The sequence below is a fragment of the Monodon monoceros genome, unplaced genomic scaffold (assembly GCF_005190385.1).
Source record: "Monodon monoceros isolate NGI ecotype Baffin Bay Population unplaced genomic scaffold, NGI_Narwhal_1 Super_Scaffold_11, whole genome shotgun sequence".
Taxonomy (NCBI): domain Eukaryota; kingdom Metazoa; phylum Chordata; class Mammalia; order Artiodactyla; family Monodontidae; genus Monodon; species Monodon monoceros.
This window is the reverse complement of record NW_021703767.1, coordinates 1,272,285-1,290,851: the sequence shown is the minus strand read 5'-3', so window position 1 is coordinate 1,290,851 and position 18,567 is coordinate 1,272,285. Positions and strand designations below refer to the sequence as shown.

At 51.8% G+C, this 18,567-nt stretch overlaps 1 protein-coding gene across 6 annotated transcripts in view; it reads left to right on the top strand.

Annotated features, from left to right (window-relative positions):
* ADARB1 (adenosine deaminase RNA specific B1) overlaps positions 1-18,567 on the top strand; it is a 113,552-nt gene that overhangs the window by 46,777 nt on the left and 48,208 nt on the right. For all 6 annotated transcript variants that reach the window (XR_003792365.1, XM_029214714.1, XM_029214713.1 and 3 more), the window contains one exon: positions 1,552-1,687. The gene's annotated coding sequence lies outside the window, so the exon portion shown is untranslated. The remainder of the gene's footprint in view (positions 1-1,551; positions 1,688-18,567) is intronic.

Below are 18,567 nucleotides of genomic sequence, written 5' to 3'. Positions count from 1 at the left end.
AAGCCATCTAGGCGTGGAGTGTTCTTTGTACATTGATTTTTCTTTCTTGATTCTAATTCTTTAATGTTGGTAGTTTAATCAGATTTTCTGTTTCTTCCCGAGTCAGCCCTGATGAGTTGCGTTTTTCTTGGAATTTGCTCATTCTGCCTCAGTTTACCAGGTTTTTGGAATAAAGTTCCTAGTACCCTCTTACTCTATGTTAGTGCTGTCAGGGTTTGCAGTGATAGCTCCATTTCGGTGGTCTCTTGCTGCCTAACTTACCCACCCCAAAACTTGGGGGCTGAGAACAGCCACCGTTTGGTTGTGCTCGTGATGTCATGGGTCGGGTGTGAGGGAACGGCCTGTCTGTGCTCCACGGTGACTGGGACCGCAGCTGGGGTCACCCAAATGGCTGGAGGGGGCCGTGGGTCTGGAGCGTGTTGTCCGAGGAGCTGGAGAGGCCGAGTCACCGCTCGCAGAGCCAGGGTGTCCACCCAGGGCCCTGCTCCGAAGCCCGCCCTTACGGCCCTGCAGTCCCCCTGGGAGTATGGCAGTCTCCATCACCCCGTTCCAGTACTTTGTATTTAAAGGTCTCAGTTTACAAACTCCTCTGTGTGTCTGAGTGCAGCTCTGCATCTCTTGTTGTGATGCTCCTGCCGTGTTTTCCTCGCTCTGTTTTAGTCTGTGGACTTTCGCTTTGTGAAGCTCCTGGAATGGCACTTCACCCCTTGGTGGTTCGCACTTGGTCCTTCCTCTTTCTCCTTGGAGTGCGGGGGGGTCGTGTCCCGGCTGCTGCGACCCACTCCCACCTGCCGTGGAAGTGGGCACCGAGGCAGCGCCCCTTTACTGTCTCCCCCCGGGCGTGGAGGTGGGCCGCCGGGTGGTGATGGGGTGGGTGACGCTGTGGGTGGGTGACGGGAGGAGCCCAGCACAGACGTCATTTGGATATCAGTTTGTTTTTCGAAAAGAAAATAGAGACGTCCCATGTTCAGGTTCTGTAGTGTTTTAGCGTGTTGCGGTCGTGCTGCTGGTCGGCGGGGAGATAACATGGAGATGCAGACGCAGGGCTGGCCTCAGCTCCTGAGCCTGGGTGGGAAGGGGCAGGGAGGATGCCGAATGTGCAGCTCTGGGTCTGTCTGCACTCACGCGCGTGCGCAGGCCCGTGCGTGTGACGTTCCCTTTTTCGGAAGATAGGTCCATACAGGACTTTGCCTGAGACCCCCCTCCTTAGCGCGTGGGTCGGTGCTCGTTTGCGTTGGCACGTCCGCCAGCAGAGATCCGGCGGTGCCTGTCACGTGCGCGTCTGTCTGCCTATCGTCGCGGTGGTGAAAGCGTGATTGATCATTGGGTATCTGCTTTAAAAATCGTAAGCGTACAGTAAAAGTAAGTGAAACGTGTTTAGAAGAGGGCTTTTTTTTTTTTTTTGCCTGTGCTGTGTGGCCTGCAGGATCATCTCCCAAGGAGGGGACTTTTAATTAACAATATTTATTATTAGAGTTAGCTCCTGCACTGGTGAAAAAGCTTTACTATTGAGTTAAATTAATGCAAAGTAATGGAATGCTTCTGTTACAGAGGGAAGGCTTTCAGGCTGGGCACAGAGAGCTGGAGAGGGGCCTGAAGGAAGCTCGCCAACCAGACGCCACACTTAGGTCTCCTCCGCCCCACCTGCACCGAAGGGCCGAGGAAACAGAAACACGTTGAGTGCGAGGTAAGAGCAGACACCCGTACATCTCTGCTAACATTTGACTGACAAGAGTGCCTCTGGCTTGCCGTAGGTGAATAGTTAAGCCTCTGGCTTGCCATTTAAAATGCGTGTGATGGGCTGGCTTCCAGCGGAGACGGGTTGTTACGGTCCCTGCGGTCTCTCGGCCGGTGCTCTGCTGCCCCCCAGCGGCCGGCGCGGTTCCTGCAGGGGGGACGCCACGCTGGACTCGCTGTAAAGCCTTTGCCGCAAATTCTTTTCCTTGAGGTGATTAAAAGAAAATTTCGTTAGCACTTATTTTTGTGACTGTTACATGATTCAGCGTCTGCTTTTGAGAGGAGTTGAGACAGGCGTTAAAATCGCGGTAGTGTGATGTCAGGTTAATTTGCGGCCTGCAGAAGGTCTAGCGTTGAACTTTCAAGGAGGTTTCTTCACGGGGAAGAAGCATAGGGAGGTGGCCGCCAGAGGTTGCTGAGTGCGGGAGCGTGTTCTGTGTACGTTCACTCCCTCGGTGGGGGCTGGGGAGTGTCTGCCACATCACAGCACCCTCTGGGCCGGGGGGACGTTGGACGGGGCAGACGTGGAGCCCACGGGGCCGGGTGGGGGAGGAGAGGTGCGCCTGGAAAGGCCCCCCCTGCCATTTCTGTGTCTGTAAACGTCAAGAATGTCAGGTACCTGGTTCCCAGGGAGACCTTTAAAAGAGGCTTACTCTTCTACTGATGCTTTTTTTCTTTCTTTCTTTTTCTTTTTTTGGCACATGGGGAGGGCAAAACCAAGGTTACTTTTACCGCTGCTTGTGCCAGAGGGGTGGAGTTTTATGTTCAACCACAGCTCATCTTTCAGCTCGATTAGTGATCTTAAATCAGTTTCTCTGTAGCTGGAGTTTATTGAGAGACGGCGAGAATCCCAGAGTGAGACATGCTTTAGTGTGGCAAGTGAAGTGTGATTTAGGGCCACCTACGTCCAAGGTGCCATAGACGTAAACTGCCTCATTAATTATACTGTTTAAGTGAAATAGAAAGTGTTTTTTTATGTAATGTAAGCATGTACCGGAGAAGCGAGTTATTTATGTTCCTTTGCACAAGTAAATTGTCCTTGAGGGCGTAGAAGAAATAACCAAGGACAAAAGGTGGCATCTGAAGCAGGACGGAGGGCTGGGAATGATCAGATACCACAACGTCGTGAATCACGTCTCCTACTGATTCTGTGCTGACAGATGTTAGTTGCAGAACAGACATTTTGTATTTGTTTCATAAAATGAGAGCTAATTCTGGCAACAATAATCTGATGTATTAGTCTTTTTTTCAGAGTGATTTGAAAAAGAAAAAAAAAAACCATGGAAGTGGCCAGAAAAAGTCTCCACTGGTGGAAGCGCTCCTGTCAGTAGCCTCATTTGCCATCTGACGGTGACGCTGGAGGGAGCCTGTATTTTTAGTTTCAGGCACAGTTGCTGCTTTTGCCTCTCTTGCTCCTTAAAACGATTGAAGTTGCTTCTTGTGTCTTACAGGTGAGAACATCTTCCGAGGTTGGGGCATCTCGAGGGTTGCGCTGTGGAACCTCTGCAGCATTTACGCAGCTGCACACATCTGAGGGAGGCCCAGGGAAGCCCTGAGTCTGCTCAGACGCTGGGGCTTTTCCTCGGTGTGTCTCTCTGCCACCAACCCCAGCATTCTGCTTATAACAAATATTGATTAACCCCCCTTTTTATTCTGAAATGAAATCATAGAAGGTACCACTTTATATAATTACAACCGTATTCAAATGTAATAAAAGAGAAATTAAGAACGTACCACGAAATAGTTCTCGTGTTGACATGTGAACGCTGGGCACCGCCGCTCTCAGGAGGACCCTGTGCACGCACGCCTGTAAATGCAGAGACGCAGGCGCTGCAAGGGTGACACAGACCGAGGGTGTAGACCTGAGTGGGATGGCGTTCAGCTCGTGGATTCATTCTTGGAGAAGCGCGACGCAGTTCTCCCTGCTTTTCGCTCGGCAGTTACGATTCTGGATGGTTGGGTGTGTTGGAAGTTGATTATATATGAAACGGGGCTTGAGTAACCATGAACCTCTTTTGTCACCTGCATGGTAGTGCTTCAGGCAGGACAGTTCTTTGTTTCTGGGACAGTCCTGCTGACCCACACACTCCCTCTCCCTGCACGGTGCCAGAGTGCCCCAGACCTGCGACGACCAGACCACATCCACACGTGGCCACCACTGCCACCCCCAGCGGTCACTGACAGAAGGCTTGGCCGAGAGGAGAATGTGGCAGGGAGGGCCTGTCGGGGACAGGGTGGCGTCGAGGTCCTCACAGGCCTGCAGGGTGTCCTGAAGGCTGGAGCAGCTGTGGGCCGGGGAGGAGCCCCCCCCCCCCCCGGCGTGAGGCGTGGGCCCCCGCGAGTGCAGGCGACTCCAGGGCTCCTAGTGCCCGAGGTGAGGAGAGGCATCGCTGCAGGGACACCCAGCGCTTATGCAGGGGGCGGAATCCTTACATGGGGGCAAATACTAGACATTTTTCCCCTTTAATGTGATTTACTGGCTAACATAACCTATTTAACACAGATGACACTTCAGTTTATAAACGTTCCTGAAGGTCAGTGAAATAAAACAAAATTTGGCTGAGAACGAAGAGTGATTCTCAGTGAGTTTCTGGCATGAGTCACTGCCACTGAGAAAGTGTCCTTGTGTCATCTGGACTGACTCATCGGCGTCAGCTCCACAAAGCGCGTCCAGGAAGATGCGCCCCTGGTTGTGAGGTCACGGGTCTGCTGCCGCGTTCAAGAAAGATGTGTATTGCGTCCCCCACTCTTTCATTCACCCAGCAGATAGGTGTCTTGCATCGGTGGGCAGGCACTGACCGAGGCCCTCGGGACCAGGGTGGGACGGGCCGGACATCACCCGCTGATGCTGGTGGGAACGGAGAAGAGTCATTGTCGCTCCAGGCAGCGTTGGCCAGTGAGGGGGACCCTCAGGGCAGGGGTAGGGACCTCTCCCAGGGTGTGGTGTCTCAGAGAGGACCCAGGAGGGACCCTCACACGCCTTCTCTCCACACCCCTGCCTGAGGGTGGCTGCAAGCAAAATGGTGCACAGTTAACCTCAAAAGTATGACTCTAGTGAATAAAACTTCAATTGCCTTCGCAGTGTTGGGTGCAGAGTGGTATCTCCTGCTCTTAGTAGTTGCTTGCTGACTTTCTTGTAGCTGTTTTGTGCTCTGGTCATGACTAAACACAAAATAATGGATCCAGATACTTAAGACTAATGTGTAAAAAGAAAAATGGGAGATTCATTTACAGATACGGGAAAAGTCTGGTATTCTTTCCTTGTTTCCTCATGGAGGGACTTGTAGAAATACAGCAGTGCCCTCTTGTGGACAGATTCGTTGTGTAGTCACCCCTCTGTAAAATTCGAAATGCTGAATTTATCAGAGAACCCCTGGCCCTCCTGTGCAGATGGAGAATTCTGGAAGGCTGTCTCCTGACCGCCTTATTACCAGGATGCTGCAGGCCCTTGCTGGTCTTACGGTCTACGGATGACGTTTTGGACGTGGGCTAGGGCATTCGATGTGGTCTCTCCGTCAAGTTTGTGGGGCAGCAGCTGGCAGTGGCGATGAGAGCTCCGTGGGGCCCGTTCTGGAAGAACAAAGCCCAGAGCTGCTTAGAGGAAGGGGTGGGTCTCTTGGATCATGGTGGAACTCAGGCCTCTGCAGCGCTGCCCAGGCGGGCACTGGGGCGGGGACATGGCTGGGGGGAAGGGAAGTGAGCAGGTGACGACAGTGGTGTGTCTACTGCTGCTGTGACAGAAGTAGGGGCCAGAGGCAGGTGGCCTGTTCTCCCCCCTGCGGTAGGGGCCGCAGGCTTCGTGGAGGCGGGAGGAGTCTTGAAAGGTGTGTATTTTCCAGGCAGATGGCATGGGGAGGTGGGCAGGGGGCGGGGGGGCAGGGGCAGGAGAGGACCCCAGCAGCCTGGTGGGCCCAAGAGGGGCTGCGACTGTGGTGGGTGGGGGCATGCAGGGGCCGAGGCCAGCTGGGCGGAGGCACGTGGGGGTGCGGGAGAGGAGACCAGGCCTGCTTGGGTTCTGTTTTTCAGTTTTTACCAGCGATGTCTTCCGAAGTCAGACAAGTCACGTAATTTAGAAGGGCTTTTGGTGGAAAGCAGCGGTCTGCAGTCCTCGCCCTCCCCAGAGGCAGCCCTGATTGTTCTAAAGAGTTGTAGATACCTGTGTTTCTGGATTGGCCAGCGTGAGGACTGGCTGCGGGGACAGAGGCGCCGCGTGAGGAGCTTCACCAGGAGGAAGGTGAAGCAGCAGTGCCCGTCCAGGCCCAGACCGTCTGTCCTGGTGTCCGTCTGTCCTGGTGTTCGGTCTGCTGTGTGTGAACCACCCATAGCTGGGGCAGGTGCTGGAGGGGGTGTGATACAGGGCACCTGTGTGCTGTCTCTTGGAGAGGTTCCCAGAAGCTGCCTTGTGACGCTTCTGTTTCCATCCCAGTGGGTAGAGCTGTCGTCACGTGGCCGTGACCAATGGCAGGAGGGCTGGAAAGGTCGTTCTCCGGGGCTGGATGGGTGGGTGCTCTGCTGTTGGTGGGGATGGCAGTCACTGCTGTGCTTCCTGTTTCTTAATAATACACGTGAAGTTATTTGATTTGTTAATTTTGGACAGTATCTGTTGACTTTCAGTTTAGATACGGGAGGATTTAGCTCACTTACGCTTCTGCCTTCCCTTCTTTTCCCGTGTCATTTAGGAGTGCTTTTGGCTGAAAGTAACAGAAAACATGACCTGTGGTATCTTAAACAACTGGGGGTTTATTCATTTACTTATTTCATAAGTAAAGCAAAGGTAGGTTTTTGCTAGAGCTGGCTCAGAGCACGTCAGGAGTCTGGTTTGGTGTCTCTGCAGTTCTCCTAACCATTCATGTCTGCAGTGTGGCTGCTGCAGCTCCGGCCATCACATCTGTGTTCAAGGCAATAACAACTGGGAAGCAAGGAGCAAGCAGTGCAGCCCATTTCTGTCGTTTTCACCAGGGGCATTCCAGAAGCCTCTGCATATTTTCATTTATATCTCGTTGGCCAGAACAATGTCGTGTGGCCAACTGTAGTCACAAAGGAGACTGAGAAAGCGAGTATTTAACTCCTGTAACATCTCTGCAAGAGGGGGCAGGAGAAAGGGGACTGGGGGAGGAGCGCTGGGTCAGCCAGCCAGGTTGGCAGCCACGCTCCCTGCTGGTTGTCTTAGGAACTGCGGCTTCTTAGCCCGTTTCTTGGACCTTGGATGTCTCCTGGCTCCCCACGTGTCAGGTGGACCTGGCCACTTACCCTACCCTGCCCGTCACCTCCTCCTCACTCTCCTTTGTTCAGCTTCTGTCAGGTTTGGTGTTCTGGGTTTCTTAATGTTATCAAAGTAGAAAATTTTATTTTCTGTTTTGTAACCATGGTTCACTCAGTTTCAAATCCGTACATGGCATTTACGTTATTATGATTAGCAGACGGTGTTCGCTACAGAGCCAGGTAAGACGCAGGTGACAGTTCCTCCTCCGTCACACTTGTGCGTGCAAAGGAAGATTTTTAAGTGATTTCTCTTTTAGGACACTACACTAACTGCCGAAAGTCGTGCCACGTTTGAACTTGCTTTATAGCTGGGTCGTGTCTTTTTTGCTCAGTGCTGTCTCTCTCCTGCATTCTTGCATTGCCTGGGGTGGTAGAGCGGGGTGGTGAGGGGTGGCTGCAGCCTGAGTTTGGGGCAGTTTGCTCGCTTCCCCGCTCCGGTCTCCTCAGGAGTCAGCCGGCGGCAGCAAGAGCTGCTGTAAGCCTTCCTCTGCAGTCCTGTTGAGAGACCCGTGTGCGTTCTAGTCTTTTCCAGCTGATTCATTCTGTGTTTGGAATCCATTCATTCCTTCTTCTTGAAATCTATGTATTTTCCATTTTATTTCAAATTGAGACTATGACTTTCTCCTACTATTTGTGGGGTTTTTTTCCTGCGATTTTTTTAAAGTTGCCTTTATTGAGGTACAGTTTACATGCAGTAAAAATCACCCATTGTATGTGTTCAGTTAGATGTGCTCTGACAGTGTGCGCAATTAGCACAGCACCACCCCCGTGTCCTTCGTCCCAAAGGTTCCCTCTTGCCCACTCAGGTGTCCTGATCCATCCTGACCACAGAGTGGCCCTTTCCGGCATTGGCGTTCTGTGTCATTGCCTACTTTGGACAGGACACCAGGACGCAGCGGTGAGGGGTGAGGGCAGGCCACGGGGCGCCCACGCCATCAGGCGCCCACACGTCAAGCGTGCCACGAGCCCCGGGCGGACGGGGGTAGGTCGCGCTGTGAGGTCACGCTGAGACGGCAAGAAAAAGCCTGTCTCACATCCTGAGCACGGTTGTCCTGCGTTCCTACCCCGAGCCCAGGTAGCAACTTCCTGCAGAAAAGTTTCTGTTCACTGGCTTTGCTTTAGCCATTTTAAAGGACCCGTGAGGCAGTGGTATGGAATACTTATAGCTGGTTTAGTTCAGTGAGTGGCCTGATTTGTAAATTAAATTTTATCAAATAATTTATAAACTTAATTCTAATAAGTTGAGCTCCTGGTATGGAATTGGAAAGCACAGTTTCATACATCTGTTCCAGTCTTTAAAAAAATTATTGCTTTGCTTATTTATGTATAATATAATTTTACAGTTTCATTATTTTAGCTTAATATTTCAAATGGGTTTTATAATTAAGATAAGATACAAAAGCAACAAAACCCCAAATAGTCTATACTATCAAGTTCTGAATGTGTGGTGACAGATGGCTAATTTTAATAAGACTAAATTCACCCAAATTTGTATATGTGTGTTTGATCTTTAGTGAAGAGTTGCCAACATAAAGTGAAGAAATAATGTGAATGTTTAAGGTTTAAAATTTCTCTCCCATGAGCCCTTGTCTTGCAGCTGCTCATCCCTACGACCATGTTGACCTACACGCCCACTCTAGTGTCCTGTCCCTGCCGCCACTTGCTCTCCCCAGGCTGACTGTGCAGCAGTGTATGCTGGGACAGGGTCCCGGGGCAGGGGGTGGGTCTGGCCAGGCAGCGGCCGGGATCAGTGATGGAATCCAGGGGCTGAAAGCCCTGGCTCAGACTCTGCCCACAGGGTCCCAGAGAGCTAGACTTCTAGAGTGAAGGTAGACTTTGGCCAGCGGGGTTCTCTGGGGCCCGGGTAGAGTGAGGGACCTGCCCCCACACGCCCCTCTGAGCATCCGCCCAGGATAGCACCCAACTCTCCTGGGAGCCTCCCAGCAGTTTGGGGACACAGATCTGGGGTGGGGGTGTATCCTCCAGCCCCTGTGCCCTCGGGTCTGAGGAGGTGAGGCCTGGGCGCTGCCCTGCCCTGGGACTCGGGATTTTGTGGGCCCCCCACCTTAGTAGTTGACCAGCTTGATGGGACCCGAGCTGGGATCGTACTCCCCTCTCAGACTGGGGGATATCCCGTCACCGCCCTCCGGCCCGGCTTCATCGCCTCAGTAACCAGTTTGCTCTGGGCTAGACTTCCTTTGAATTTTCTAGTCATGAGTTTCAGTGATATTGCTGAGAAAAATGTGAGTTTTCGTTGCTTTTTATCACCTTCTCTGTGCACACGGTGTCCGTTTGGTGGCAGATTCAGACCTTCATTTCTGGGGAGTTCTCTTCTCTCGCAGCTCTGGTGTGTTCCCTGGTCGTGTGTCTTGTCCTTAGGCACACGAGTTCTGTGCCTTTGGCTCTCCACCCTGCAGGTCCAGGCTGTGACACCTCTGATCTCTTTTTAAGTTTTTTCTCTTCCATTCAGTCTTGTCTGAGTTTTTAGTCAGATCTGACCATTTTTGTCCTTTTGTACATTGCTTGTGCATCTGCACGTTTATGTTGGTTCTTTCATGTACACGTACCCGGTTTAAAAAAAAACAACCCTAGGATCAAGTATACGTAGGTTACCTGGGTCAGAGGTTTTTCTACTCTAGACTGAGCAAAATCACTGTCTTCTTTGAAGGCCCAGCCAGATTTACTTGATACTTCAAAAAGTATATGTTCTCATTTGTTTTTAATAATCAGTAACAGAAAACATTGTTTTTAAAGGATGGTTCAAAAATAGTCTTTAAAGAAATACCTGTCTAAACCGTGGCTATCAATTGTATGCCCAGTTCAGTTTCAAATTTACGTTCAGACTTGATGACACTCTTTGTTTCAAACTTTCCTTCAGTCTGTAACTAGGAATCAGAGCTCTCTGTGCGCAGCCCAGGCCTCTCAGATTTGAGATGGCCTCTGCTGCCGGCATTACTCCATGGGCTACCTGAGCCTCCGTGGGCCACCTGAGCCTCCGTGGGCCACCTGAGCCTCCGTGGCCACCTGAGCTGTCTGCGTGCCATCATCTGTGGCTACTTCCTTGTTTTGGGTGGCCTTAGGCTATTGGAACTAATTTTAGGGCCTTCAATTCAAGTGTCTCCCCCCCCTTTTTTTCAAATCCAACACCTGCTGTGCTTATCTGATCAATGTAAATTTTTATTTTAATCCAAAGTTCCTTGGTAAAGTCACTTCAAAAGAAAATGGAAAAAGCTTACTTTCGTTCCTGATCTTAATTGAGTGGAGGAAACTTGCAGGTGCACTGCAAACTACACTGACCCTAACCTGCTCGGAGCTGTCTTTCCGTAGAAAGTAGAAGTGTGCTTAGTTGAAGAAATACGTGCGTGTTACTTTGACATGATATTGTGAGAAATCTTAACAGATTAAAAAAGTAAACTTGAGTGGCCGTGCTTTTGCTGCGATGGCGGCCTTGTGGAGGGTGAAGAGCTTGGGTCCCGAGCGGGGAGTGTCCTGGGTTCGGAACAGTGCCCTGCCGCCTGCCCAGTTGTGACCTTGGACAGATCACCTAGCCTCTCCAGCTGGCTGCTTCTCTTCAGAAGGTGGAGGTCCTGATGATACGGCAACAGCTGAAGCCAAGGTGGCCCTACTGTGGCCTGCACACTGTCCTCACTTGGTCCCCCCAGCAAGCCTGGGGGCAACCATCGCTGTCACCTCGGAGCTGAGAGGGTGAGAATTTGCCGTGGCCCCAGGCTAGAAGGAGGTAGAGCAGGGCTTCAGCAGGGAGACCTGCTCTGGGCTTTGTGCTGATGACCCCTGTGCTGTAACCATGGCCATGCTGTACGGCCGTGTAGGTTTCACACTGCACAGAAACGCTTGAATGGCATCCCTGCCGGTTGTGAAACAAGTGGGGGTTGTGTCCAGGCCGCCCCTCGTGCGGTCATTGCAGAGTCTCCTTTACTAAGATTTGGTGACACTTAACTGGAATGACCAGCGGGTGATGGTCACTCAGTACGCTCGTCCTGTGCACACCGCCTCAGTGGCTGTCCCCTCCCCCAACTGCCCAGATGCAGTGCCTTTCCCAGCTCTGTCTACACTCAATACTCAGGACTCACCCACTCTCACCTCTGTGCAGGTGAGTCCCACACCTGAGTCTCCAGCCCAGACCTTTCTCCTGCTCTCCAGGCTCAGACCCCGGGTCCCCCAGCATCTTCTGGGGAATCACCTCATCTCCAACTTGGGACATCAGATTGACCTCCTGATGCCCCCCCCCGCCCCGCCCATCCACAGGCCTCCAGTCTCAGCAGCTCTGTCCTTCCGGGCTCTCAGGCCAAAAGCCGGGGCTGTTCTTTCCCTTCTGCCCCAGATCCAAGCTATCAGGAGAACTGCGTACTGTGCCACTAGGGTGCATCGGGTCTGGTTATGTCTTACCTTGTCCGCGGCCATCAGGCTCTGACCACTGGGTCTGTTTACAGTACTCTCCTAACCTGTCTCCCCGCGTCAGCCCTGCCCCACACCTGTCCTTCCCCCGAGGCCAGAGGCCAGGCCCCATGGAAACTCCCGGGCAGAGTGAGCCGACCCTCCAGAAATTTTCTGGCCTCCTGGCTGTTCCTGGGCCACGCTGGGCTCTGCCTCGGTGTCTTCGCCCTCTGTCTTCTTGGAACGCTCTTCCCCGGGGCCTCACGTCAGCCTCCTCAGCGCCTTAGGCTTGGCTTCGTTACCGTCTTCGTGGAGCCGTGCAGTGTCCTCTAACACGCGAGTCCTTTAACTGCTGGTGACGCTCACTGCTGACTGGGTTTCTTTTCCTGTTGGACGTGAGCCCCATGCGAGCCTGTGAACGTCCTCTGTTCACCGACAGAGCCCTGGCCCCGAGGATGGTCCCGGCACATAGTAGGTGCTTGCTCCCAGTTGGACGAGTGAGTGAATGTTTGCTGTGTTTCTTATTAAGAGATCTTTCTGAGGCACCATGGTATTAAATCAAGTACCATTGCAGTTTCCTGTGTGTTGATTATATGTGAATAACTAATGAAGAACTGACTCATTTAGAGACTGTAGAATTCTGATGGAATAAACTCCTTGTTTCCTTCTTGAAAGAGTAGAAAAACAGTTTTCAAGAGTCTTATCCTAAATTAATAGTCCAGGAACATTAAATGTTGGAGTCTTTACTCTAGGACATAGATAAATAAAATTAATTAGGTACCAGGAATGTCAGATGCTAAATGGTGTACAACTGTTTCTGACGTTCTCCTGGAATTCAGTAGTTATTAACTTGCATAGATGTGACAGCTGAAGCCCGAAATCGGTGTACTTTTAAAATTGGAAAAAGCTTTAAAGTGTTCTTTTAGATTACTGACTGTCAATTTAGTGGTTCTAGAAACCATATCTGATGCAGCAAATCATTGCCATTCTGCTGTGAATTTCTTGATTCCCACGAATACAGGTATTCTATTTTTATGCTCCTCTTAAATAATCCTAAAGGTAGCAGAAAGAAATGGGAAGAAAAAAGAAGAACATGATAGATGCAGAGAGAGGATGTTATTTCACCTGTGGGAACTTCTCGTGGAATGGCTCTAAGATAAGACGCGCTGAGAAAGGTGGTGCTCCGTTAGGGCCCCTCCCATCCACGGCCACAGACGCTGCATCAGGGCTCCACTTGCCTTGTCATTCCGGTGGGTTCTGACTCACTCTGATTTTCAAGAAAGCGGAAAACACGGCATTTATTAGGTGAGGGAGATTAACTGTGCATTCGGTCGTGTCCTTTGATGAGAAAAAACAAATGATCCCTTTATGAAGTGAAGGCTATATGCACGTAACTGCCACGTTTACCTGAGTTTTTATACGAATGTAGAGCGAATGTGAAATTGGGCTGTACGATGCGATAGTAGGAAGCCAGCTTGTCCTTGTGTTTCATAGAGTATTCGGTGCTCTTTAGTTAAAAGGAACCTAAACAGACTCGATGTTGTCAAACCAGGCGTCTTGAGAACCGTGCTGCTGTCCCTCCTGCACCCGCGGGGTAGTCGTGAGTGGGTGCCGCAGGGGCCGCGGAGACGCCGGGCCACATGGCCCACCCCGCAGGACACGGACACCCGTTTGGGTCACAGGAGGGAGGAGGGAGCGAGGAGGCCTTTGGGGGTTTCCATGAGAACAGCAAGGCAGGGCAGAGTGAACCACTTAGGGTTGATCAGTCTGAGTGACCCTGGCAGGCTCTGGGCTGTAGCGGTGGTTTCTGGTTGCCTGGTCCCTGCCCGAGTGATCTGGGGCAGGGGTGGGGCAGCAGGGCCCTGGAGGGAGGTTAGATCTCAGTGTGGGCTGTGGCTTGCGTTGCTCCTGGCCGAGCCCTCTGTTGTCTCTGCAAATCAGCTCATCTGGGAGGGGCAGTCTCTCCTTCCCAGGGTCTGCAAGGCCCCCAAATGCCAGAGCATCAACAAAAAGAAAATATAGTTAAACTAATTTGCAGTGTGATGTATGGATGCCACATAGACAGCTACTGTACAGAACCCAGGGAAGCAGAGTTAGAACGACTGCCGCTAGGAGCTGAGCTGCCCTGCAGCTGGGGACGGGGTCGGAGGACGTGCTCTCAGGGTTGCACTCTGGTCCCTCCCCAGGGTGAGCGGTGGGCTCTGTCCCACCAGTGCCCACTGCCTGGAGCCCTGGGGAAGGGGTTCTGCGGGGCCACGTCTTCTGTGGAGCATGTCGGACGGGCACACACAAATCTAAGCGTCATAGGAGCTGCTCGATGTGACAAAACATGGCTCAGGCGCCACGTGCAGTCGTGGTGAAGCCGGCGTTAATTCGTGTGCACCTTTGGAATAATAAGTTGGAAAAGCGATGCTGGCATTACCAGGAAAGGAACGCTTTTTATGCAAGACACGGGCAGTTGTGTGGAGAGAAAGATTTTGACGCGTCGATTAACTTTTCTTTTGCTGAAGGGCTCTGATACTCACACCCTCCCTGCACACTGACTCCTCCGCAAGACACCCCCGTCCTCAGGGCTCTCGGATGCAGTTGCCTTTTGTTCCAAGGACAGAGACCCCAAGATGTGGGAGAGCATCTACACAGTGTGTCTGGACGAGGGGGGCTGAGGGCTGTGGGTTGTGCTGGGCCAGTCCAAGTGTGGGTCCCGCACCCTGAGATGTGTGTGCGTGCGTGTGTCTGTGCGCGTGCGTGTGTCTGTGTGCGTACGTGTGTCTGTGTGTGTGCGTATGCGTGTGTGTGTGTGCCCTGCTCTGCACCCCCCAGCGAGCCAGGTTGGGTGGGAAGGGGAGGGCCGTGCCTGCCTGGCGCCAGGTGCCCACATGCAGGTGGGGCCAGCGGTGTCCCCAAGCCGCGGGGTCCTGGGCCCCTGAGCAGTGCTGCGTGGGAGCGTTACTTTGGGCAGTGTTATTTTGTGAACTGGACTCTTGGTGGTTCTACTTCATTATTTGAGGAATTGTGTATATTCTGGAGACGTTGGGGCTTTTTAGGCAGGACTCTGTTTGATGGGGAGATGGTGTCACACACACACACCCCGCCCCCGGAGTCATGTCCCTGCCCGCTTTGAAGGGCTGAGGGCCCCTCCATCTGCGCTTTGAAGAGTGAGCGTGGGGCGGGGGAGGAGCCGCCCTCCCACGTGTCCACGAGGGCCGTCACAGCCGCGCGGCTCGGATGCTTGGCTGAGCGCCCACCCCAGTGGCCGGGGGCTGGGACGGGGCCGGGCTGGCCAGGGCTGGCCCCGCTCATCGTGGGGACGCTGGCCATGGGGACTGTCCTCAGCATCCGCCGGTGTAAAAGGAGGCGCAAGAGGCGCTCTGAGAGGAAAGGTAACTCCTTTGTCTTTCATTCTGAAGTGCAAATACCGGGCTTCCAACGCGGTGCAGTGCGGGAACGTGTTCTGACCTGCCTGTGAGTTTATCTTGTTGATGCCGGTTACTTCTTTTTTTTTTTTTTTTTAACATCTTTATTGGAGTATAATTGCTTTACAATGGTGTGTAAGTTTCTGCTTTATAACAAGGTGAATCAGTTATACATATACATATGTTCCCATATCTCTTCCCTCTTGCGTCTCCCTCCCTCCCACCCTCCCTATCCCACCCCTCTAGGTGGTCACAAAGCACCGAGCTGATCTCCCTGTGCTATGCGGCTGCTTCCCACTAGCCATCTACCTTACGTTTGGTAGTGTATATATGTCCATGCCTCTCTCTCGCTTTGTCACAGCTCACCCTTCCCCCTCCCCATATCCTCACGTCCATTCTCTAGTAGGTCTGTGTCTTTATTCCTGTCTTACCCCTAGGTTCTTCATGACATTTTTTTTTCTTAAATTCCACATATATGTGTTAGCATACGGTATTTGTCTTTCTCTTTCTGACTTACTTCACTCTGTATGACAGACTCTAGGTCCATCCACCTCATTACAAGTAGCTCAATTTCGTTTCTTTTTATGGCTGAGTAATATTCCATTGTATACATGTGCCACATCTTCTTTATCCATATCCGATGACGGGCACTTAGGTTGTTTACTTCTGCTTTCCCTCTAGAGTGCCTCTCTTTTCTTCTGTTGGCATTTCATAGAGTTTTAGCTAGGGACTCACAGAGGTAGATTTTAAAAACATGTCTCTAAACATGTCTAGAAATCACATTAGCTTCAAGGTTTAATGTATTTTTTAGGAAGACATTTATGAAATCTTTGAAGTGTGTAGCTTTGAGTCCCAGGAGATTTTCCCTCTAGAGACAGATGCTTTGTAATTTCTCCTTTGCTGCCACTCTTCCTTACTGACTGACTTTTCTAACGTCAAAACTACTCTTCATGCTGTGGTAAGACTGTGGCTGCCGCTGTTACAGTGTTTTCCTTTTAAAGACACGGAGAGCAAATTCCTTCCATTCAACACTCCAGATAATTTCAGTCTTTAATTCAACTTGATGTGTTAAGATCAATATTTTTTTCTTAACACCAGATTTAAAAGTTGCCTGTGACTATAAAAATCACAAACTACTGGCTTGGGGGTGAATTGTTGCTTTAGGAGGTGTTGAGAGTTTGCTGTCTCCACGCACTATGCGTTAACCAACAGAAAATGTCTGAGGTGCAGAAATGCTCCTGCTGAGGCAATAGCCGGTTGTTTTCCGGGTGCCCCCTCGTTACCCAGCAGCTGACAGGGCTGGAACGGGGTCTTTCTCCAGCACCGCATCTCTGGGGTCTGCTGCGACAGGAGACAGTCATCTCTCCAGGAAAGAAAATGAGCCACGGTTCTTTAGTGTGGCTTCCCAAGAAGAGGAAGAAGAAATTCATTTTGGAGTCAGCAATCTGTGATAAGAGCATGTTGCTCACTGTAACACAGACGCTGGTCCTAATGGAGGTCTGTGTCTAGGAGCGGCGGGGCCTTGTGATGTGTGACCTCTGTGGGCCCCATGCCCACCGTGTGTGTCCAGGACAGAGGCACCGTCCCCAGGGCACGCGGGCGTAGCCTTCTCGGCGCATCCCTGCTGCTCCCGACCTGCACCTGGTTACAGCGTCGGTGTGTTTGCTCTCCTCAGTCAGGCATGAAAGAGCAAGGTGGCATTAGGAGAAGCAGGAGGAAATTAAGACAAAGGCAAAAGCCAAAACTGCAAGAAATTTTCATCCAAATACGCTAAATTTAGACTTTTTTGCCACTGTTTTTCTTCCATGGCTTCTCATTACTAAACATAAATTCGGGAAAATTTTGAGAAGTGTACGAACAATTCTGTCATCATTCTTTCGGAACTTATCGTAATTCACGTGGTGTGTGTTAGTCCCACTGTATACAAATTCTAAATGTCTTCACATGTTCTAGAATCTTATTCTTCAGTAGGAAAACCATTCCCAAGTACGTTGCGGTTTCAGACCAACATCTTGAGAAATTAGCTGTTACAAGATGTAGCAGTGCAGCCCCGTGTATTAAGTGAGCCCTGTTCACTGGACGTTCCTGTGTCTGTAGATTCATTGTGAACACTGCTAAACAACATTAGGTATGTGTTAATACATGTTCCTATTTATAACGTGCCCTATATTTGAAACTAATAATAATGCCTTTAAAAATTATGAGTATTATTAGGACTGGCCATCCCATTTATACCAAATTGGGACAGTTTTACAAGATGTGAAATGTAGTCTTCTAGTATTGTCTAATTTTAAAGCGCTCCAAATCCTGCGTAAAGACTGGCATAACGTGCGCCTTTTCGAATTTAGTTATGTGTCAGCACCGTGTAGCAGCAGCTTCCTTGGTTTCGGAAGCAATGCGATTTCAGTGATTTTTCACGGCTCCTGTGGAAGGGTCACTCCCTCCCACACGGCAGGGTATTGGCGGTTTACTCTGGGTGAGAGGCACATGGCTTAGCTTAGCCGTCAGAAAATTACGGTTAGAAGAGAGCAATGTGCAATTTTAATACTGACCGGGACCCCCATACAGCAGACACTGCTGTCTTGGTAGGTGCTGCCCCCTGAGGCCCAACGTGGGTCTGGAGCCCAGGTCACAGTCCCGGGGACTGTTACACCAGCCCTCCCCGGGCCCGACCAGTGCAGACGCTGTCGCCTTCTCTCCACTCACGGCACTGCTGCGGAGTTGCGGGACAGTGGGAGGGGCGGGATGGAGAGCCCAGAAGGCTCCTTCACCCCCCTGCCCCCCGCTTTATGAATGCCCTCCTGTATTTTGCGATTAAGGGCTTTCTCAGTGAGTACTTTGTCCTGAGTGTGACAGCACCCTTGTCTGTGCCCAGTCATATGCACACCCTGTGATGGCCACTGTCACTGTGCATGTGCTGCAGTCCAGCTGGGCTCCCTCACGTTTCCAGGATGGAGAAGTGAATGGGGAGTGGGGACCTTTTACAGAAATGGAGGCCCGGACCTGTAGAGGTGAGCCACCTCTGATAGTGCTGGAGGACGGGGCAGGGACACCCTGTGCCATCGAGGAGATGCAGACAGCACCTGAGGGAGCAGGCAGCTGTCATGCCAGGCTTCCACCTCGCTGAGAGACGCCTCTTGGTGAGGGGCAGAGCGCTGTGGCAGCTGGCGGCCTAGGGCGGGGCGGCATTCGTCCACCTACCCATCCACCCATCCACCGACCTAGCCATTCACCCACCCACCCATCCATCTCTTCACCCACCCACCCACCCACCCACCCATCCATTCACCTAGCCATTCACCCACCCACCCATTCAGCTGTTCATCCACCCACCCGCCCATCTACCCACGCATCCACCCACCCACCCATCTACCCACCCATCCACCCACCCACCCATCTACCCACCCATCCACCCACCCACCCACCCATCCACCCACCCACCCATCCCATTCACCCACCTAGACATTTACCCACCCACCCACCCATCCATCCACCTATCCATTCACCTAGCCATTCACCCACCCACCCATTCAGCTGTTCATCCACCCACCCACCCATCTACCCACCCATCCACCCACCCACCCATCTACCCACCCATCCACCCATCCACCCACCCACCCACCCATCCACCCATCCACCCACCCACCCATCCACCCATCCACCCATTCACCCACCTAGCCATTCACCCACCCACCCACCCATCCATCCACCCATCCATTCACCTAGCCATTCACCCACCCACCCATTCAGCTGTTCATCC